The sequence below is a fragment of the Rutilus rutilus genome, assembly GCF_951802725.1.
Source record: "Rutilus rutilus genome assembly, chromosome: 25".
Classification (NCBI taxonomy): Eukaryota; Metazoa; Chordata; class Actinopteri; order Cypriniformes; family Leuciscidae; genus Rutilus; species Rutilus rutilus.
This window is the reverse complement of record NC_140229.1, coordinates 29,253,467-29,268,254: the sequence shown is the minus strand read 5'-3', so window position 1 is coordinate 29,268,254 and position 14,788 is coordinate 29,253,467.

Below are 14,788 nucleotides of genomic sequence, written 5' to 3'. Positions count from 1 at the left end.
GTTTGCTGTGCAGGCACATCTGGTCGCATGGGTACCAAGGAGAGCACCCCTCCTTTGGAAATATTGCTGTTAGGGTGGCCTGGTCGATAGGATGTGTACGCCTCGGGAGGCCCTTGCCCGGTCGTCAGGCCATTATGGGTAAGCTTGCTCCTCCCTGTTCTGCAAGTCACCGGAAACTCAAGGGCTATGCTTTCACAATACAGATTGTATCAAAAATGTCATCGAATACGGACATTGGCGTACAACCGGTTGGTGGTTTGGGATCGGACCCCACCGGTATTGCAAGATCCCCACCCAATCCTCAGGCCGGGGTTGCTGGTGTTGGCGAAGGGCCTTTAAGCTTTGTGTATGACGCCACTGGCGTAAGATTACGAGAATGTTCGGTGGTTTTGACTCGCCTAGGACCGAGGCAGTCAGTTGTTGAGACTGGGACAACCACCGACAATGATCAACCCATTAACACTATGGATGACGGTTCACGGGAATGCTCTGTGGTCGCGGCTGGCTCGGGCTCGGGTCAGTCGGCCGTTGAGAATGTGACGGACACGAGCAATGAGAGTATGGATGTGACGGTAAGCTCAGTTGTACTGGCTCTCCCCCAGACAGGGAGGGCTGGAGACGGTATGACGAGCAGTAATGCTATGGGTCAGACTCACTTTGATGAAACGGGCAATGTCCAAGATCCTCCGAGTGCAGTGCAAACTGCCGCTCCGCTGACGGGTGATCCCGCCCAGGTCAACCCCTCGGCGAATAGGGCACGGGAGGGAGATGTCGGAGTGGTGGTATTACTGCCGCTTCGGGACTTCACCTGTGTCTTGTGTGGCGTGTCGGCAAGCGCCTTAGCTTGGGTGAGAAGGCACTTTTCAACCCAGCATGGAAAAGCGCTTGTTAGATACAGCTGTAGAACATGCGGTAAGACATCAGAATCGGCACACCCCATAGCCTGCCACGTTCCCAAGTGCCGGGGACCGACGGTTGCCGTACCGGCTGGTGCGGTGAGATGCGATGAATGCGGGGCTACATTTAAGAACAAGAGGGGTTTAAGCATGCATGAACTACACGTCCACCCGGATATTCGCAATAGGAAAAGGATCCAGATGGGGAAGAGGGGAAGCTCTTCTGTTCAGAGGACGGATGGAGAGACAGGAGCCCAGACGGTCTCGGTGGTCAATAGGGATACCTCGGCTGAGGACTGCCCCGCAAAAAGGCTTAGATCCCATACGCATGATGACAGCGAAATCTTGTGTTCGTCGGTCCCTCCCATTCAACCCAACTTGCCAGAGGACGGCCTCCTGATACTCCTCAGAGAGGTGGCCCGCAAAATGGTGAGCGAGGGGGAGGGCGACGACGCAGATTACTTACATGTATTTCAGGCCTGGCTGGACGGCTGTGACCAGCTACCCGTACTGGTTGATGCGGCGACGCAAAGGATACTCCAGGGATGTGTCCCTGGAAGGGAGAGGGGCCCTACTCGAAGGACGCAAACCCGGCGTAGAAGGTCCAGGCCCAGGTGCTGGAGGTTGTGGCACAAGAAAGCTCTTGCCCGCAAACGTGCATTTCACACCTGCCAGTACCGATTCCGCACCGAACCGGCCCGCCTCGCTGCTGAAATTCTAGACGGAAGGGTGGAAGGGCGTTGCCCGATTCCAGATGAGATCATATATAATACCTTCCAGGCCAAGTGGGGGAATCCTCCCCCCTTTAGAGGACTGGGCCGGTTCAGGGCCGAGGGGAGTGCTGACAAGGCTCACCTCATGGTGCCACTCTCCCAGGGCGAGGTCCAGCAAAGTCTCCGGCAGGCATCGAACGATTCCGCACCAGGCCCAGATGGGATTGGGAAACGGGACATTCTCAATTGGGACCCTGAGTGCGAGACTCTCACTAGGCTGTTCAACATGTGGTGGTTTACGGGAGTCGTGCCTACACGCTTGAAGAAAAGTCGTACAGTGCTACTTCCTAAGACAGCGGACCCAGGAGCGGTGATGGAGGTCGGTAACTGGAGACCGATTACGATCGGGTCCATGATCTTAAGGCTCTTCACTAGGGTGATAACAAAACGAATGACGGAGGCGTGCCCCATTCACCCTAGACAAAGGGGATTTCGTCCTACCCCCGGGTGTGCGGAAAACATTGAGGTATTGCGGGGCCTCATCCGCCACTGCAAAGAAGAGCGCAGCCCACTCGCAGTAGCATTCATCGACTTTGCACAGGTGTTCGATTCCGTCTCCCATGAGCACATCCTGTCGGCTCTTGGGCAGATCAAAGTAGACCCCCACGTGGTAGGTTTGATCCAGCAGATCTACACGAACAGTTCAACATGTGTCGAGATCGGGGATAAGACTACTCCCGATATAGAAGTGAGAGTGGGTGTCAAGCAGGGGGATCCGCTGTCCCCTCTGCTTTTCAACCTGGCCATGGACCCCCTTATCCATGGTCTTGAACGCTTTGGCAAAGGGTACATCGTGGGCGAAGGTCTCTCAGTAGTGTGTCTCGCATTTGCTGATGACCTGGTGGTTATAGGAGGTTCGTGGAGTGATATGGCGCACAACTTGGGACTCCTGGACTCATTCTGTCAGAGTACTGGCCTTAAGGTACAACCTGCTAAGTGCAGGAGCTTCCTCATTAAACCTTGCAGCGGCTCCTTCTCGGTCAATGACTGCGCCCCATGGGTTCTGGGGGCCAGGGCCCTGCAGCAAACCACCATTGCGGAATCGATTAAGTACCTTGGTTTTAAGATCAACCCCTGGCTAGGGGTTTCCGGGCCTAACTTGGTGGAGTCTCTGGACAGATGGGTCAGGAACATAGGAAAATCCCTCCTTAAACCCTCGCAAAGGGTAGTCCTCCTGAATCAATTTGCATTACCCCGGTTATACTACCAGGCTGACCTAGGTGAGGTTTCGGATGGTGTACTCAGAGCCGCAGATGGGAAGATCAGGGGGGCGGTGAAGAAGTGGCTGCATCTGCCGCCGTCCACCTGTGACGGGCTTTTATATGCAAGAAACCGAGATGGCGGACTCGGGATCTGCAAGCTCGCTCGGCACATCCCATCGATTCAGGCAAGAAGGTTGGTTCGCCTTGCTTGCTCGTCGGAACAGGTCATAGGGGCATTGATGGCCTCCTCCTTCATGCGATCCAAGCTCAAAGGGGCGTGGATGAGGGCCGGTGGAACAGAAGCCAACATGCCATCGGTTGGTGATAACATCTCGAACGAAAGGGGAGACACCGCCGGCCCGATGACCCACATGTGCGTTTCTCCGTTTGATTGGAGACAGGATGAATTCCTTATGTGGATGGGACTGCCAGTACAGGGCGTGGGGATATCCGGCTTTAGGGGCTCAACGGTGAGCAACGCGTGGTTGAGGAAGCCCGCATGGCTGTCCGAAAAACAGTACATCGCGGCTCTTCAGCTACGTGCTGGAGTATATCCCACTCGTGAGTTTCGGTGTCGTGGAAGGAGCAAGTCTGGTGCAGCTTGCCGGCAGTGTCCGCATAGATTGGAATCCTGTTCGCACATACTTGGGCAATGCCCGGCCGTGCAGGGGGCCAGGATTGCCAGGCACTACAAACTGTGCCGTCTCCTCGGGGCTGAGGCCGAGACCCTCGGTTGGGAGGCACACCAGGAATGGGAGTTCAGGACCCGGTCTGGGATCGTGAGACGACTTGACTTGGTGCTTACTCGAGGTGCGCTCGCCTTGGTCTTTGATGTAACGGTCCGCTTTGAGTTCTCTCCTGATACCCTCGCGGTTGCGGAGAGGCAAAAGGTGGACTATTACAGCCCCTATAAGAATCGAAGAATTCGCTACGAAACTGGACGGGAGGAAGGTGTTGGTTTTCGGGTTTCCCCTGGGCGCCCGGGGCTTGTGGCATGAAGGCAACTACAAGGCGCTGGAAGCCATAGGTCTGGGGAAAAGGAGGATGAAATCTTTCGCGAAGCTGATGAGTCGGAGATGCCTCCTCTACTCGTTGGACATTCTGCGGAAATTCACCTCTGCTCAGAGGAAGGGAAAGGGCGGACAAGGTACCCTGCTGACCCGGGCTCACCCTGATGCTAGTGGGCCGGTGACGGGTGGCGCAGTGACCAGATCCCGTGCTGGGACGGATGCTGTGTAGCCTGGACTGGTTTTGCTGCATGGTGGGTTTGGATCAGTGGGGCAGGGGGAGGACTCTGTGAGGCTGGTAAGGGGCCCGGGGGGGCTGGTCGAGGGAGGTGCAGCTCTTCTCGCTGGTCCCCGGGGCTTTCAATCCAGTGTCGCGGGGTCCTTGAAAGGCTTGAACGCTCCCGAGTGTTGGCCAGCCTTGATGTGAATGGGCTTGGTCTGGTGACGCATGGTCCTGGTCCTGTGATGGGATCACAGGATCGGCACAGCTGGACCTAGTTTTGTTTACACGGCTGGGGTCATGGCAACGAGGTTGGAACCATCTGGAGAGGAGAGGAGGCAGCCCTGTGGGAATGACGGGTTGGAGGCGCCCGTTGACACTGTGGGGAGGCAGCCAATCCTCGAAGCATTGAATAAGGGCGGACAAATACCATCAAGTCTGTGTTGTTGGCCTGGAGCGGACAAGCCTGGAAGCCAAGGAGGGTGCCACCAGAAGTAGCGTTGGCTAGTAGAGTGTCTCTGGTAACCCAGGAGCGGATCAGGCGGTACCATCACCTGCGAATGGGGTGAAACATAACATCTCACGTTTTGTGGCGGAGCACTCCGCAGTATCGGCCGAGGGCTACACATAACCGAAAGATGGGCAATCCTTCTCTTGATTAGTCATTGACTTTTCAAATACATGAAGTGGATGGGGCTAACGACTTCCGGCACGACCGGACTCCTGGCGAATGGACATGTCAGTGACAGGAAGGCCTTCCCGTATGGGAAAAGTACAATCATAGGAAGTTCCAATCAGCGACATACCCGAAAGATGGACATAAGACCCAATCTTGGCACTCTCCTTGGCAGAGAAATAAGTGCCAAAATACGTACTAATCTACTCTCTTTTCTTTTCTGTTTCCTTGCAGGTGCAGAAAGGGATGGCGGTAGCGGTGGTTGCGGACAAGGCCGGTTGCCCGGATGGCAGGACTTGGGACAAACGGGTTTCTCTATGATTAGAAAAGTGCTGCCCACTGGGAACGGGCCGCATGGCACTAGTGACACTAATTCGCAGCACAAAAGCCATTCATGGCTATACGGTGACGTAAGTATACTACCATGCCTTAGCGTTTACCCTTGTGTCAAGTACGCTGGTCGTTCGACCGAATATCAGCGTGCCGGTAGTATGGGTGACGGGCACCCTAAACAACTCGGAAAGTCGCGCCCCCTTGTCTCGTCCAGGTACGATACATGCTCAACTGGTGGCGCGGCGTGTCGCTAGCCCGTTTTTGGCAGCAAATTTCGCTTACGGCCATACCACTTTGAGAACGCCCGATCTCGTCTGATCTCGGAAGCTAAGCAGAGTCGGGCCTGGTTAGTACTTGGATGGGAGACAGCCTGGGAATACCAGGTGCTGTAAGCTTTTTAGTTTACTTCACTAATGTTCTAACCTTTTAAATAGCCCGTTTTTGGCAGCAGATTTCGCTTACGGCCATACCACTTTGAGAACGCCCGATCTCGTCTGATCTTGGAAGCTAAGCAGAGTCGGGCCTGGTTAGTACTTGGATGGGAGACCGCCTGGGAATACCAGGTGCTGTAAGCTTTTTAGTTTACTTCACTAATGTTCTAACCTTTTAAATAGCCCGTTTTTGGCAGCACATTTCGCTTACGGCCATACCACTTTGAGCCTGTAGAGGGAGCTAGTGATTTGCTAGTTACAGGAAGTGTTGGCTGCAGACGGTGAGGAAGGCTCACCAAATGTGTTTTTTGTGTTTTTCTTTTGTTTTATGTTAGAATCAGTGTTTTTTTGTTAGTTTTTTTGTTTTATTTGTTAAGCTAAATCCTCCCAACAGCGTATGCTGTTTGGGAGGAATTAAAACTTTGTCTGCGTGCTTTTTATTTATGATGGATGGACAAACGTTAACGGACATTGCAATGGCTGGAGAATCACGACGGCGAAACGACCATGGACCGGACAATCAACAAAGAGATGGACAAGGACAGGGGAAAGAAACAAGAAAGGAGAACGCAAAAAGGATTTACAAAAAGGAAGCGACAATAACGGTGGATTTAAGAGATGAAAAAGAGGTGAGAGCGCTGGATATCATAAGAGCAGTGACGGAGAAGATCGGAGAAGGAAAGATTTTAGCGGTAAGACCAAAACAAACTAACGAATATGAAGTTACGCTTGAATGTGAGGAGGACACTGGAGTTTTAATGGACGGACTGGACATTAAAGGTATGATTTTTGAGGTTAAAAGTCTTCACAACAGGGACTATGTTGTTTCTTTTATGCACCTGCCTGCCTACACTGAAGATGAGGACATCTTAAATAAACTGGAACAATGGGGAGTAATCCCCATTTCCGTGATTAAAAGGAGGGTGTATCCGGGCACAAACATAGAGGACGGCACGCGCTTTTTAAAAGCGAGGTTCCCGAGAGAGGTGGCGTCACTGCCGTACAGCACAAGAATGGAGACAGCAGAGGGGCCACAATACTTCCGTGTGATGCACAGTCATCAGGTGAAAACCTGTCGGCTGTGCATGAGCCCGGACCACGTGGTAAAAGACTGTCCAGATTTTAAGTGTTTTAAATGTGACGAGAAAGGCCACTTTGCAAGGAACTGCAACGCGGTTAAGTGCCCGGATTGTCGAGAGGTCTTAACCAAATGTGAATGCTGGATGGGGCGAGAGGAGGAAGAAGAGGAAGAAGAGGAGCAGGTGAGTGGGCAGGTGCATGAAAAGGTAATAAGGAACGGATGGACGATGGGAATAAACAGGGGGAACAAACACAACAAGAGGATAAACACTGGACACAAATGGACATGACGGAAAACCTGGAAAGTGAATTAGACAGAACAGAACAAAAGGACAAGGAGCAGAACGTGGAAATGGAAAAGGAAGCGGAAAATGTAGAGGAGGACAATTCAGCTAAATCAAGCAAAAGGAGAAGATCAATACAGGTAAAACCGAACATTAAAGTAGCTAGAAAAAGAGTGACTTCAAAAAGTGAGCAACAAAATATGGAGAGAGAGGAGCTGGTAAAGGACTTGGAGGAGATTGGATGAAAAGATGGATTTTAGGAATGTCTTTTTAAGAACTTTTTTTTGTGTTATGATTTTAAGAATGGTTACTTTTAATGCTAGAGGGTTAATGGACATGAGGAAATTTGAAAAAGTGAAGGAAATGTGCAAAAGAGAAGATGTGATAATGTTACAAGAGACTAACTGGAAAGACTTGCATATAAGTGAAATAAGGAAAAAATGGAATGGAGAGATTTTATACAACAACGGTGATGATAGATTTGGAAGAGGAGTTGCAGTACTAATAAAGGAAAATAGAGATATAAAATGTAAAGTAGTATATAAAGATAAAGTGGGGAAATGTATAGGTTTTGAAATGGAATATGAAGAGAACAAAATACTTGTGGTAAATGTGCATGCACCACCGGAAGAGATGAAGAAGAGGGAATATTTTAATGGCTTACGGGAACTTTTAAGGAAATATAAGGAAATTGTTGTCATGGGGGATTTTAATGTTGTTTTTAGTAAATTGGACATGGCGGAAGGAATGGTTTTTAAGACGGATACAGGAAGAAAAGAGTTAAAAGGGCTGATGGAAGAAAACAATTTGATTGATGTATGGAGAGAAAGAAATGAAAAGAGAAAAGAATTTTCAAGAAGACAAATAGTGGGGAACTTTATTTGTAAAACAAGAATTGATTTTATTTTATGTACAAGGAATATTGAAAGCTTTTTAGAAAAAATAAGGTACGAAGAAACAAGTTTAAGTGATCATAAACCTATTTTTATGCAAATAGATTGGAATACAGTGAAAAGAGGGCCGGGAGTATGGGTTTTAAATACAGGGATTTTAAAGAATGAAGACTATGTTTTGAGTGTACAAGAAATCATAACAAAGGAAAAAGAAAACGGAATGTATAGAGAAGATAAAAGGATTTGGTGGGAAAATGTGAAGTATTTAATCAAAAAGTTTACCATAAAATATTGTGGGATAATCCAGAGATGCAAAAAGGGTAAGGAAAGAGAAATACGAGAACAACTAGAAAAGGAATTGAACACGAACGAAAAGGATGTACAAAAAATAAAAGAAATAGATGGAAAACTGAAAGAAATAGAAGAGAAGAAATATAACGGGGCACGATTAAGACGCAAAGCAAAGTACACAGTGGAAGGAGAGAAATGTACAAAGTTTTTCTTTGACTTGGAAAGAAGAAGGGGAATGTCACAAACAATTAAAGGAATACAAAGGGAAGATGGAGAGATAGTGGAAACAAATGAGGAGATATTAAAAGCAATAAAAGCATATTATGAAAAGCTATTTAAAGCAGAAGGAGTAAAAGAGGAAGAAAAACTAGAATTATTGAAACAAATAAAGACCAAAGTAGGAGAGGAGGATAAAAAAGAATGTGACCTAGATATAAGAGAAGAAGAGATAAAAAGAGCAATAAGTGAACTGAATAAAAGGAAAAGTCCAGGCATTGATGGTTTAGGGAATGAATTTTACATAACTTTTAAGGATTTTTTAACTGGTATTTTAAAAGAAGTATATGAAGAGATTTTTAAGAAAGAGGAAATGAATCAGAGAATGGGGATGGGATTAGTTAAGTTGATATATAAAAGAAAAGGAGAAAAAGTAGACTTAAAAAATTATAGACCAATCACAATGCTGAATACGGATTTGAAAATTTTAACAAAAGTTTTAGCCAACAGATTGAAAGAGGTAATGCCAACCATAATCAAAACAAATCAAGTGTATGGAGTGAAAGGGAAGGATATAGCGGACACAACAATAAGTATAATAGATAGAATAAGGTATATGAAAGCAAAAAACAAAGACGGATATGTTATTAGTTTGGATTTTGAAAAGGCATTTGACAGAGTAGAACATGATTATTTATTTGAGATTTTAAGAGGGTATGGGTTTGGGGAACGTTTTATCAAATGGATTACAATTTTATATAAAGGAGCAATAACAAGAATAAAATGTAATGGTTTTTTAACAGAATGTTTTAAATTAACTAGGTCAATAAGACAAGGATGTCCACTATCAGCACTTTTATATTCATTAGTTGCAGAACCATTGGGATTAGCTGTAAAAATAGATAAAGAAGTAAGAGGGATAGACATTGAAGAGAGTGGGGAAAATGAAAAAATATTTCAATACGCAGATGATACAACGATAATGGTTAAGGATATAGAGAGTGTTAAAAAGGCAATGAAAGTGGTACAGACGTTTTGTAGGGGATCAGGGAGCAAGATAAATGAAGAGAAAACAGTATATATGAGATTTGGAAGAGTGAGTGTTTTAGCAAATGATTTTGATTTTAAAGAAACAAAGGAAATAAAGATTTTAGGTGTTTTAATAGGGAAAGACGAAAAGTATGTTAAAGAAGTAATGTGGGAGGAAATATTAGGAGGGATTGAAAGAAGGTTAATTTTTTGGAAATTGAGGACTTTGAGTTTAAAAGGGAAGGTTTTAATTGTAAATGTTTTAATGGTAGCAAAGTTGTGGTATGTTTTATATGTGACTTCTATGCCGATGTGGGTGGAAAAAAGGTTGAAAAAATGTTTTTTGGATTTTATATGGGATGGAAAACCTTCAAGAATTGCATACAATACTATAATAGGAGAAGTAGGAAAGGGAGGGATGGGATTGATAGATGTGGAACAAAGGAAAAATAGTTTAAGAGTTAAAGTAATAAAAAAGTATCTGGATGAGAAAAGTAAAACAGCGTGGAAAAAAACAATGGAATATTTTTTAAGCAAATGTGGGAATTTTAATTTAGGAGATAATATTTTATGGATGAAAACTAAGAATTGGATGGTGGAAGGAATGCCAGATTTTTACAAAGAACTGATGAGTGCTTGGGGGAAATTTTTAACTATTGTTAATTTTAATCCACAAGGTAGAGAGAGCATTTTAAATCAGCCTTTATTCTTAAACAGCGGCATTTTAAATCAGGGGAAAGTGATTTTTTTAAAGAAATGGTGGGATGTTGGGATCACAAGAGTCAGAGATATTTTATATGAATTTAAAGAGGGATTTTTACCATTACAGTATATAATAGATACAATGGAAGTGGCAAAAGAGGATTTTAATGAACAAGAACTAAAAAATAAGTATGAAATAATGAAAGAAGCAATACCCAAAGAGTGGATAAAAAGAATAGAAAATATGGAAGAAGAGAAACAAGGGAAAGAAGTGTATGTAAAGTGGAGAGAAAAACTATATGCTTTTAATGAATGTACTGTGAAAATGCTTTACTGTTTTTTTAGAGAGGGGGTTTTTAAGAAACCAAAGGTTAATGAGTACTGGGTACAGAAATATGAAGATCTAAAAGAAGATGACATATGGAACAACATGAAAGGTATAATGATAGAGGCAAAATTGGAGAGTTTGGAGTATTTAATTAGACACAGAGCAATTTTCACTGACATTTTATTGAAAAAGATTGGAATGGAACTAAGTGAAACGTGTAAGGTGTGTAATGTTGAAGATGAAACTTTTTTACACTTGTTTTTAAATTGTAGAGAATTGGAAGATTTTAAGGAAAATGGTAGACGACTGATTGAAATGCTGAGAGGGGAACAAAATGAGAAAACTGTAGAATGGAATAGAGTGGTGATGTTTGGGATGGAAGAAAAGGGTAAAAATAAAAGGTTTATTAATCTGTGTGTAATGCTAATGAAAAGTTCAATATGGGAGAGAAGAATTGCAGCTAAAAAGGAAAAAATCGTGTTGGATGTATGGGATGTGTTTAAAAGGAAAACTGAATTATATATTGAAAGATTGTATGAGTATTTTAAATGTGAAAATATGTTGGATGCTTTTTATGATGTTTTTACCCCAAAAGTTTGTTGTGTTTTAAAAGATTTGATGTGGAAATTACCGGGAACTGAAGGAGATTTTTAAGTTATGTATGTAAAAGAAAGATATGTGATGTAGAGATGATTGTAGAAAGAAAAACTGTATTGTGTATGGTTTTATTGTTTTTAATGTATTTTATTGATTGAATTTCTTAATTAAAAAAAAAAAAAGAAAAAAAAAAAGAACGCCCGATCTCGTCTGATCTCGGAAGCTAAGCAGAGTCGGGCCTGGTTAGTACTTGGATGGGAGACCGCCTGGGAATACCAGGTGCTGTAAGCATTTTTGTTTAAAAAAAAAAAGAGTCTAAGAGTTTGTTCAAAATGACAAAAATTGTCTCTGAGTTTCTTCAAAAAGCCCAGTCTTAGCAGCAGAGTTTCTTCAGAAAATCTGAAAAATCTATGAATTTATTCAAAAAGCCCGTTTTTGGCAGCAGATTTCGCTTACGGCCATACCACTTTGAGAACGCCCGATCTTGTCTGATCTCGGAAGCTAAGCAGAGGCGGGCCTGGTTAGTACTTGGATGGGAGACCGCCTGGGAATACCAGGTGCTGTAAGCTTTTTAGTTTACTTCACTAATGTTCTAACCCTTTAAATAGCCCGTTTTTGGCAGCAAATTTCGCTTACAGCCATACCACTTTGAGGGCGCTATTGAGCAAACAGGAAGTGACGTGGCAGTTTGTAGTTTTGCAGTAGGTGAGACAGGCTCACCAATTTTCCGTTTAATTTAGTTTTGTTTTTTGGAAATAATAGTCTTTTTGTTTAGTTTTTTTGTTTGTTTGAGTTTTCCTCCCAGCAGCTTACGCTGTTTGGGGGGAGTTTAAGCGTGTTTTTGTTATTTTATTTAAAATGGATGGATTAATGGCAAACGACACTGGACTGGTAGGAGGAACACGCACGGAAAACGACACTGGACTGGCAGGAGGAACACGCACGGCAAACGACACTGGACTGGCAGGAGGAACGCGCACGGAAAACGACACTGGACTGGCAGGAGGAACGCGCACGGCAAACGACACTGGACTGGCTGGAGGAACACGTACGGCAAACAATTTTGGACTGGAGAATCGACAAAGAGCTGGAAATGGAAAGGATCAAGGAGCAAGGAAAAGATTTGGTGAAAGAAAATACTTAAAGGAGGCAACAGTAATCGTAAATACAGAGAACGTGAGTGGAGTGAGAGCGGAGGATATAATCAAAGCTATTTCAGAACAAATTGGAAGTGGAAAGGTGTTGGCTGTAAGACCCCGACAAGGCAAAGAATATGAACTGACACTGGAACAGGAAGAAATGTGCGACGTCTTAATCGAGGGATTGACAATAAAGGGAGTGGACTGTGAAGTAAAGAAACTGCAAAATAAAGATTATGTTGTTTCCTTCATGCACCTGCCTGTCTACCTGGATGATAATGAAATTTTGGACAAATTGGAAGGTTGGGGGGTTTCCCCCATATCTAAAATCAAAAGAAGGTGTTATCCGGGCACTGACATTGAAGATGGTACACGATTTGTGAAGGTGAGGTTCCCTAAAGAAGTGGCGTCACTCCCTTATAGCACAAAGCTGGAAACAGCGGAAGGGCCGCAGTACTTTAGGGTGATGCACAGCCACCAGGTGAAGACCTGTAGGCTGTGCATGAGCCCAGGACATCTGCTGAAAGATTGCCCAGAATTTAAGTGCTATAAGTGTGAGGAAAGGGGACATTTTGCACGAGACTGCAACGCTGTCAGGTGCCCGGATTGCCAAGAAATTTTAAATAAATGTGAATGCTGGTAGGAGGAAGGAAAGAACAGGTGGACAGACAGGTGCATGAAGGGAACAACGAGAAAGAAGGACATTGTGAAGAAAGACAAGAAGAGGACGAATCGCAACCAAAGGAAGCAGAGAAAGGAACAAACAATAGACAGGATGGAGAAGGAGAAAATGAAAAGGATGATGAACAGATAAGAGAAGAGGACATGCAATTGACACCAATGGACATATCTTCAAGTCATGGACAAAAAGGAAAAGAACAAGACAAAGAAACTGACACCGAAGGAGAAATAAGGATGGAGGCGGACGAGAAGGAAAAAGTGGAGAGGGGACAAGTACGAAGAAGATCGCTAAAGGTAAAGCCAAATATAGAAACTGCAAGAAAAAAAGTGCTGAAAAAAGGACTAGTGAAATGTTTAAACAGGTTTGAGGCGTTAAAGGAACTGGAGGAGAAGGACTGAGAATGATGGGTTTTAGATATTTTTTCATTTTCTTTTTAATGGTTTTAAGTTGTGTGACTTTTAATGCGAGAGGACTTTTGAACTTGAAGAAATTTGAAAATGTAAAAGAAAAATGTAAAAGAGAAGACATTATTGTGCTACAAGAAACAAACTGGAGAGAAAATGTGATGAATGAATTCAAAAAGAGATGGGAAGGAGGGATTTTATACAATAATGGAGATGGGAGGCTGGGGAGAGGTGTGGCTTTTTTAATGACGGATGAACTTTTTAAAGCAAGTAAAATTATATACAAAGATACGATGGGGAAATGTATGCTGGTTGAGACAAAACATGAAGGAAGAGAATTGATTTTAGTAAATGTACATGCACCAACGGAGGAGAAGGAAAAGAAAGAGTTTTTTAATGTTTTAAGAAATATTGTAAAGAAGTATAAGGAAATAATAATGATGGGGGATTTTAACACGGTTTTTAGTAAACAAGACATGGCAGAAGGAATGGTTTTTAAAACTGATACAGGGAGAAAAGAATTAAAAGTATTAATGGCAGAAAATAATATGATAGATGTGTGGAGAGAAAGAAATGAAAAGAAAAAAGAATTTTCAAGGAGACAAATAGTAGGGAATTTTGTGTGCAAAACAAGAATTGACTTTATTTTATGTACAAGGAATGTGGAGAATTTTATCGAAAATATTAAGTACGAAGACACAAGTTTTAGCGATCACAGTTTTTTATTTTTTAAAATGGATTGGAATAAAGTGCAAAGAGGGCCAGTAATATGGGTTTTAAATACAAAAATGTTACAAAATGAGGACTATGTTTTAAAGGTTAAAGGAATTATAGAAAAAGAAAAGCAAAATGAAATGTATGAAGAAGATAAGAGAATATGGTGGGAGAACGTAAAGTTTTTAATTAAAAAATTCTCTATTAAGTATTGTAGTATAATACGCAAATGCAAAAGATACAAAGAAAAAGAAATAAAGGAAAGTTTGGAAGTGGAATTGAATAAAGAAAATAAAGAGATACAAAAGATAAAGGAAATGGAGGAAAAACTGAAAGAAATAGAGGAAAAAGAATATGAGGGGGCAAGGTTAAGAAGCAAAGCTAAATATATGGTGGAGGGAGAAAAATGCACAAAGTTCTTTTTTGATTTGGAAAAAAAGAAAGGGAAAGCTGAAACGATAAAAGAGATAAGAGGAAAAAATGGGGAAATTGTAGAAGGGAATGAAAATTTTTTAGAAGAAATAAGGATTTTTTATGAAGATCTTTTTAGTACAAGGGGTGTAGAAGAAAATGAAAAAAGGTAATTGTTGAATCAGATAAAAGCAAAAATAAGCGAGGAAGATAGAAAAGAATGCGATCAAGAAATCAGAGAAGAAGAGTTAGAAAGAGCAATAAAGCAGCTAAATAAAAAGAAAAGTCCAGGAATAGATGGTTTGGGGAGTGAATTTTATATATGTTTTAAAGAGATCCTTACCAAGATTTTAAAGGAAATTTTTTGAGAAATTTTTGAAAAAGAAGAAGTTAATGAAAGAATGGGGATGGGGATAACAAAACTGATATATAAAAAGAAAGGAGAAAAAGTAGATTTAAAAAACTACAGGCCAATCACAA